We start from the raw sequence: 9,256 nt of genomic DNA, 5'->3' as shown, positions 1-9,256 counted from the left end.
CAGGAACTACGGAAAGCAAAACCCCAAGTTGCTCGGGACAGGGCTTGGCTCAAAGTGTGAGTCTGAGGCTGGTGGGGTCAGTCTGGGACACGACGCCCCCAGAAGAGGCAGGGCTCCGGGCCCTGATCTGGGACGGCTCACAGTCCGCGGGGGCAGTGACCTGAGGAGGCCGGAGAAAGGCCTCACGTCCAGGCCTCTCTTTCATCAGTGGCTTAGAGACAGTGGTGTCAAGGAAAGTGCCTTTTAGATTGGACTTTGCAATATGCGGTTTCAGTTAGAAAGGAAACAGAGAAATAGAAAGGAGATGGAGGGGGCGATGGGGTTGAAAACGGGAACTAAGCTTCAAAGAGAGGGAGAGAGGGACAAGTCGGGGAGTGGGGTGTGCAGGATGGAGCCGGGAGGGACAGGGTGTGACCCTGGAGGTGGCGCTGGGGAAGTGGCCTCACGGCCTGGAGGCCGGGCCTTTGGGGGACCCTGGGCTCCAATCTCTTTCCTCTGGGGAGGGTCTGAAGAACAGATTCAGGCCTGACCCAGGAGTGGGCGGGGTGCAGGCAGCCCAGGGGCCTTGGATGTCTCAGGCCTCCCCCCAGTAGAGGATTGGGTGGGGTACCAGGCTGAGGGCTGAGCCCCCTGCCGGGTTGGCCTGGGGCCAGGTGCTCCACACCTGTGTCTCCTTAAGATGCGGGTTAGGGGTGTCATGTGCCCTGTTTCCACAGTGGCCCACAACCTCATGACCTTCAGAGACCCGGCAAACCACACGTGGACCCAGGTTCAAAGCCCTGGTCCACATGAGTCCCTTTATCAGACCTTAAAGTGAGGCTGAGGGTGGGGGGGTCTGGACCAAGGAGGGAAGCAGCCAGGCTGGTCTGGGTGGGACCTTGGGGTCCGGCTCTATCAGCGTTTCCTCCACTAGAGCTGACCTGCACCGCACCTCCACCGCCAGAGAGGGCCTCTGTCCAGAGAGGGTGCCCTGTGGGCTGCACTTTGGGGCAGACAGACTGCGAGGATGCGTGGGAAAGGAAGAGGTGTGTGGGGAGGAAGAAGACAAACGAGGCGAGTTTGGGTGAATCACTTCTGCTCCGCTTTAACTTTTGGTGGGTGACCTCGTGCTTCCGTGTGCACACACACGCCCATAGGCGCAGCGATGGAATAACATATTTGAGCATAAACACATTTTACATCTGGATGATGCAGAGTGGCTGAAACTTGAAGGCAACAAAGTCCTCTTCCTGGTGGGAAAATTTAGTCACTTAGACAAAAATGCTGATTCTACCTTTTTCTTGAAATGCCGAGGAGCTCTAGCCCTGGGACTTTTAATTCTCACTTTTTGAAGTGCTGTGAATTCCTTTTCAGGGGTTGACATGAAGGGTATTTAGTGCATTAAAATTCACAATCCTATTATGTTAAGAGACAGACTAAGCATTTATTGCCTCTCCCAGTTTCTGTCTAGACCAAACTAGACACAGAAAATGGCAACAAAACAATTCAGTTCATCTGAAACGATGCTTTTTAACAATGGAAAAATCCGCAGTTATTTGTGTTTTTAATTACAGAATGGGCTTGTAAAGGCCAAATTTTCCAAATGTGTTTTGAAGTTAATGGAATTCTTAATCTCTCCAAGAAGGCACCTTTCCCCTGATGGAAAAGAGACAGAGGGAGGCCGAGTCCTTGGCGTGACCAGGCCTGGTGGCCCTGAGCATTTTCTGTCCTCACGGTCATCGGGCTCTGGTTGGTCTAACTGATGAAGGATTAGTGGGTCACAGAGAGAGAGAAAAGGGGGTGCACCAGGGCCAGGTTGCTGTGACTTGAGTGGATAATGTTCAGATGGGTTTTAGCCAAGCTCTGTAAAAAGTGGACCCCTGGAGGCAGGGAAAGGGATGCATGACCCCCTCAAAAGTCCATTCATCACATCAGCTTTGTTTTGCAAATGTCCCCAAAACAAACACACACATCCAGCCTCATAAGGCTCTGACTGAGATGGAAAACCAGTTCCCACGCCAAGCAGGCGCCCCCTTCTCTCCTGTGAAGTGAGACAGGGAACACTGTTTCCAGCCTGGACAGGGGCGCCCAGGCCGAGGTCCCCGGGGTGATGGGCACACAGCCCAGGAGGTGGGGGGGACTGTGCACCTGTCCCTTCACCACGTGGTGACTCTCTGAAAGGACGTGTCCCTTCTCGGCCCCCACTGTCACCAGTGTGATCTTTGGGCCACTCCTTGTCCTGCTCCAGATACTTTGGGGGCCCTTATCTTAAAGTAACTTGTGATCCCTTAAGGACAAGTATTGCCTGGCTGTGTCATTGTCAATCACAGTTCTCTCCAGGCAACTTTAACCACCTTGTGGCTTTTGTCTTAGTCAGCCCCTGACTCTCTCTCTTCCCTAGAACACTCCTTTGGTTTTACCAGAAACTGTGTTTTCCAAATTGCAATTCTTAAAGGCCCCAAATAAAGCTCTCTGTTCTTGGCAGCCTCGATTTTGATTGCTGTGTGACACCAGCAAAGATCGCTCACTTCAATGCATTTTTCTACGCTTATCCTTGAACTTGTAGCAAATTGTATTAAAATATGCAGACTGGTCTCTTCCATGCCATAAGGGATGAGGGGGGATGGAGATGGGGTAGACCAGGGTCCCCTGCTGAGGCCAGGGAGACGGCAGTGGCAGCACGGCCGGGGAGGACAGCTTCCCAGCAGAGCATGATGTCGTGGCGGCAGGGGTGCGGTGGGCGCCGCCAGGGGACCCCCCGGTCACGGCAGGTGGGCTTTGAGGCAGGTTAACTGGAAGAGTTGGGGGCACCACCTCAAGCAAAAGTGATTCTTTCAACAATTTTGAAAGCAACAGGTTTCTTTATATAAACGTCTTTCTTACCACTCCAAGCTGGATTCTGAACAGCAGAGAGTGAACTCAGTCAGAGAAGCGCACAGCCCACATCTGCACATCGCTCTCCAGACATCTGGAACTCGGATCAGGGTTCTGGAGGGCGGAGCGGTGGGGGGGTGGGGGTGGGATGAGCAGAAAAGCGCACCGATCACTCCCCAGGCGTTTGAGGCTGCTTCTCTAAAACCATGAAGACTTGTGTTCCCAAAGCTGGTTTTGGAAGTTGGAGTGAAAACCAGCCACGGCTGCAAGAGGCATGTTTCTAGGACTGAAGACACTGTCATCATTCTGCATCACGATGTCAACAAGGAAGCAGAACGCTGACTTTCGGGGCTGCCACGGTCGTGTTGGGCAGCGGGGAGCCCCGACGTCTCTATGCCCGAAAGCCAGCTCCTCACAGGGGCAGCTGCCCTCCCTGGGGCTGGGGGTCCCTCCACACCAGGAGCAAGTCTGCCACCACGACCCCCAGGCACTGAGCACAGAGGTGCCCTTCGGAAATCTGAGACGACTAATTAACTCGGTCCTTGCTGCTCTTCTCGCCCCAAGTCCCAGCCGCAGAGGAGGAGGAGTCGGCCCCGTTCAGCCAGCCTGCAGCCCGAGTGTGAGAGGAGAACGTTTTGCTTAAACCGTTCTCCCAAACACATTTGCTCCCTTTGTAAAGGCCCATTTGAATTTTCTGAGTAACGTAGTGATAAATACTCCCGTTCCCAGAATCTTTAGCCACATCTCAGATGACTTCTGTAGAAAAGATAATGAGGAGAAACGTCATTGGCTCACGTGGAGAAGAGATTCTTGGGGTGTTTATATCTGCTGCCTTCATCTGAACAGTTGATACTAAGGACTTCAAGATATCTCAGTTTTTTTCTCTGAAACCTGTCTAATCAGTCATCATCCTCTCTGTCCTCAGAAGGACTCTGGTCCAACCTTTGATCGCTTCCCTCTGGGTCAGGACAGTGTGATCGTTAAGATGACCGGTTCCATCACCGCTGGGTGACCTCGGGCGCGCAGAAGCCACGCTCTTACTGTGTACAAAATGGAGACACAGACGTCAGCCCCATGGTTTTGTGGGAATGAAATAATGGATAAGAAGGGCACGGCAGTGCGCTAAACTAAGTAACGAACTTTACTCAGACGCTAAACACACAGGCAATAGTCCGCATCCGTTCTGAGCGCTGGGGTCTCAGTTGCTTCCGATGGCCAAAGGACAGAAGCTCACACATCCCGCTGTCACTTTGCACATTCACCCCCGGCTGCCCGGAGCCGCTGTCGCGGTGGACATGAGGGCAGAGCTCGTGGTAAAGAAATGCAGCAAATGGGTCTTTGAAAAGTATCCCAAGAGCTTCCTTTATCAGTTGAGGACACATCACCAACAGAGAAGACTATGAGTTTTCACTAATAACAATAATTCATTTGCTAATAAATGTATTTACCAACTTGTTCTAGAAAAAAAAATATGGAGGGTATTTACAGGAATTAATTCAGGATAAAGGAAATTAAGTAAAAAAGAAAATTAAATAAAAACAGTCGGGGTGCACGGGCAGGAAAGAGGCGGAGAACGAGCAAGTTTAGGAGGAAGAACCGGGGTCGCAGGCGGGCAGCTCCGCGCCCCCAGGGGCCGAGGCGGATGTGGAGCTGATGGCTTTGTGTTGCCGGGAGGAATTTCCCAGCTGTCGGGGGTCTCGCGGAGCCACTGCTGCGTGGCGTGCCGGCACCACGCCTCCGCAGCTCGACAGGAAGCGCACCGGGAGCGTCCGCAGGCCGCTGCCCGGAGTGTGTCCTCAGGGGCCGCCCCGCCCAGCGCGGCCTCCCCGGCCCGCCCTGCGCAGGAACGGCCCGCGCGGGGGCCGGCTGCGGGCAGGCGTCCGCACCGCCCGCCTGGCCTGGGGCTCCCGGGGGAGGCCCCCTTGCGGCCCCGGGGGCGCGCTTTCAGGATCAGGGCTTTGGGGACCCCTCCCACCCCACGAATGTCATTTTTCACAGCCGAGAATTTGACAAGGCCTGGCTGGCCGCTCACTTGGACTTCGCTTTCTGAGGCGCGCAGGGCGCCTTACGTCCGGGGCCGCCGTCGGAGGCAGGGCCGCACGCTTGACCGCGCAGGGCGGACGCTGCCGGCCCGGATGCTGCCGGGCCGGCCGCGCTCCTCCCTCGGCGGTGCGGGGTGAATGGTTTGGTTAGGTTTTGTCTATTTTACTTGATTTTGCTTCTTAGCTTGTATTTGGGTTTCGTCTTCTGAACTGATGAATCACGAGTATGTGAAACCCGCCCGCCCCGCCCCGCCCCGCCCAGAACTACACCGTGGCTGGGTCTTTTCATTTTTTCCCCCAATTACTAGGAACCCAGCTCTGAATTCACCATCAATTTTCTAGCTTGCCAAGTCTTAGTAAACTCATCCATTCCACTCTTATGACAAAAGGACTGACATCTCAAGGGTCAATCAAAGAAATTAAAAACCAAGAAAACAAAACCTCTATCAAAACCGGCTCCTATCTCCTGGCACTTCCTCCAGCCTTTAGAACAGATTTCTTTCTCTGCTGAGACTGTGTTTTCAGCTGGGAGTGAGAGTGACCTGATACTCAAAGAATGAAGCCACTGGAATGACCCTAACCACCGCGTGAATTACAGCAGCATTTTTCAAACAACTAGAAAACCAAGTGACAGGGTAAGAATCAAACCGGTGTCTGTCTCTGGTTAAACCATTTGCTTCCAATAAACCCTCTGGAGGGTTTCCGAACCCTGTGTCAACCCTGCCCGTTTGGCTTTCCTGGCCGGAGCCCTCAGCTGCCCCGAGGCGGGCGTGGGTGGGCGTGGAGAAGCGCTACCTGCACGCGTTCCCGCGTCCGCGACAGCAGCGCTGGTCCCAGCAAGGACATCGGCACAGCGTCAGACACACATTTGCATTCAGCTGAGATGATGCTGATAACGGAAGCAACGCTGACGCCTGGAGCCTCCCAATCTTTTGAAATCGGCCTTTATTAAAGTGCCCTGGGCAGGTGAAAGCAGCTGAGGACGCCTTTCCATCCACGTCCTCGGCGTTTCACGGGGACGCAGGCAGCCCGTGCAGCAGCCCCCTGGAAATCTAGACTTTAAGGGCAGACAGCCAGTAGACCGACGGCGCCAGATGGACTTGACGTTTCTTGGACCGTTCTCCATTGACATCACTCACCTCCCAGCCTCACAAACAGCCTACTCTGGTTTTTAAATCGTGTTATTTACACAGGATACCTGCAGCTAGGCTTCTGGCGCCCTGTGGATTATTACCCGCGGGGCATTTTACTGGCTGTGCTGAGCTCTTCTTAAGAGTCTGGGTGCAGGCGTGCAATTATTAGGAGAACATTATTAAGTCAAAGCTGGCTTTTGGCGATTCCCCCATCATGTGACTCACAAGTGGAAAATGGCCTGGTGCCTCTTTTATTCAGAATGAAACCCTTTCCTGCAGCTCCACTCAGGAGGAAAATCCTGAGTCGCATCCAGGGTGCACACACGTTGGTCAGGTGGGTGAACACACGTGATCAATGAAGTTCACTTGTTTCTTGAAAAGATGTCAGAAGAGCTGGTTTTCCACTGTCTCAAGTGACCTAGGAGAACATTATCAATCACTTAAACCAAGAAAATTTCCTAAGGGGGAGGGTAGGGCTCAGTGGCAGAGCGCATGCTTAGCACGCATGAGGTCTCCAGACATTTAGTTAAGTATCCTGGCAGAAACAGATGTTAACCCTAGTTTTTAACATGCATCTTTAATGTAAAGTCTAAATTAATCTGTATCTTTCCTTCTTCCTGAACACATCAATGATTTAGGATTCTCGTCCTGGGTAATAACGGTTTGTAAATTTGGAGGCACTTTGTTTTTAGACGGCTTTAATTTAATAATTCGCAGGTAGAGGCTGGGAGTATCAAGATGTTCAGGAGAGCTTTTCTAGTATTATCAGTGCATTGATCGTTAATGACACGCACGGATGTATCTCCTAGTTCTGCCCACGGCGACAGCCTGGGCTCTGTCTGTCCACTGAGAGTGTGCAGAGCAATGACACCCAGCAGCAAAAGGCACACCTAGCCCTCAGATCACTGCTTCCGGAAGCATTCTCCTCTGGAAGCAACTAGGCACGTCCACACTCATGTGCCTCTGATACAAAACACTGAAGAGAACACAACATCGCTTCCGTGGTGTTCATGTCAAAAGTGTTTATCCCAAATCTAATCATGAAGAAGCATCAGATAAACCCCAGATGGAGGATATTTTACAAAATGGCCAGCACTCTTCAGGAACACCAAGTTCATGAATAAGCTTGAAAAGCTTATGTAACAAATGTATTACAGATATTGCCAGTATGAAGGCAATACAGTTTTGAGAATTCAATGCTCTCGTTGTTGAAATCGTCTTATAAAAACAGCTCTAATATTTGTTACTGACAAGCACATATATGTATACTATGTCCATGGATATGTGCGTGTATATATATATATACACACATACATGTGTATACACACACTATATACACATTATATACACACACACACAATGTTTATAAATGTTTTATTTTCTAAGTTTATTTTCTGAAAACATGCTCTCTTCTATAACTACAGTGAAACCAACAAAATCAGGAAAATTAATGTTGAAACAAAATTATGTAATCTAAGAGCTGGGAAAGTTTAAGTTTGTTGGTTTGTTTGTCTATTTCTCCTTTAGCAGAGGCAGTGGGGAGTGACCCCAGGACCTTGTGCTTGTGTGCCTGCTCTGCCACTGAGCTGCACCCCCCACCCCTGGGAAAGTTTCTATAAAGGATCAGACAGTGAGTATTTTAGCCTTTGCAGGACATACAGTGTCTGTCACAACAACTCATCTTGCCACGGTAGTGTGAAAGCAGCCCCAGACGGTGCACACACAGATGGGCGTGGCTGTGAGCCAATCAACCTTTATTTACAGGCAGTAGCCTGGTTTTGGCCACAGGCTGTAGTTTGCCAGCTCCTGATGTAATCTACAGTCTACTCAGATCTCGCCAGCTTTCCAAGCGCGTGCTTTGTAACGTACTTTTATTTATGATAGCACTGCGTTCATAGGTGTCACACCTCTTTAGTTTTCTTTGATCTGAAACAGGTTTTCCAGTTTTTTTGTTTTGTATCAGAAGACACACGAAAGTGGGAGTCCCTAGTTCCTTTTCGTGGGGAATGCTGCTGGAAGCAATGCCCTGAGGTGGGAGCCATTGCTCTACTGTCTCAGTGGACAGAGATTAGGCTCTCTCAGAGGCCAGAACTAGGAGATATATGTGTCTCCCTCCACCCACCCATCCATCCATCTGTCCATCCATCCATCTCAAACACTGGGAGTTTCTAGCTATACCTCCAGTTCCAACCCTACGGGATTCATTGTAACGTTTCCTCCTTTCTGTAATCTTAACTCCTCTGCATCCCATCTCCTACAGCATGCTTACCTATTTGTCTACTCCTAGAATACACACAGAGTAGCTTTAGGATTGCTCTATGTGTAAAGTTCTTTCTGTCTTTAATGTCTGGGCGTATAACCTAAACAGCACGTTCAGAACTTCTTGAGTTGTGTCCTCACCTTCAGGGCAGTGATGTCATTCATCTGAAATGCAGACCGGTTCACTCCCCCACCCTATCATCAGTTATTATTATTTCTTCTTTGAGTATGTGAAACGTAACATGATTCCCAAAGTCAGGACTGTACAAAAAAGAGAAGTGACCCTAATTCCTTATTTTTTCCTGTTCTTTCCACCTCATTCCTCCCCATACCCTGAAGGCAAACAATTCCATTGTTCTGTTTCTTTTCTGGGTGTGTGTCTGTGTTTTTCCCACCAATGAGCAAATACATGTATATTTTATTTTCTCTTCTCTTACACAAAAAATAGCCTACTCCAAGCATTTTCCCTTTAATACGTGTATCCTGAAAAGCACTCCGCATCAGTGATTGTCATCGTTATTACAGACGCGTAGTGCTCCCTCACATGGGCGTACCAGCATGTATTCTTGTAGAAGCAATTGGTTGTTTCTAAGGATTTTACAGTGAGAAACAATGCTGCAATAAATAACCTAGTGTATATATATTTTTATACTGTGGGAGTTGAATCTTCCAAATAAACTCCTAAAAATTAGATTGCTGAGATAAGAGTAAGTGTATTTGTGGTCCTTAGCTACTCAGACCCCCTCTACGAGAACTGTCCCAACACAAATTCCCACCAGGAAAGCACGAGAACCCAGTCTGGCAGCACAAGGCACTGTACACGCCTTCGTTTTTGCCAGCTGGATGAGTTACTTCAGCATCTCTACTTTGCATTTCTCTTATTGTAAATAAAGGTGGACATGTATTCATGTTTATGAGCCACTTTTCTAAATTCTTTTGGGAACTGTGTGCTCATGTCGTCATTTCTTT

The sequence above is a fragment of the Camelus ferus genome, chromosome 5, assembly GCF_009834535.1.
Source record: "Camelus ferus isolate YT-003-E chromosome 5, BCGSAC_Cfer_1.0, whole genome shotgun sequence".
Lineage (NCBI taxonomy): Eukaryota > Metazoa > Chordata > Mammalia > Artiodactyla > Camelidae > Camelus > Camelus ferus.
The sequence above is the reverse complement of the archived record's forward strand: the minus strand, read 5'-3'. Positions refer to the sequence as shown.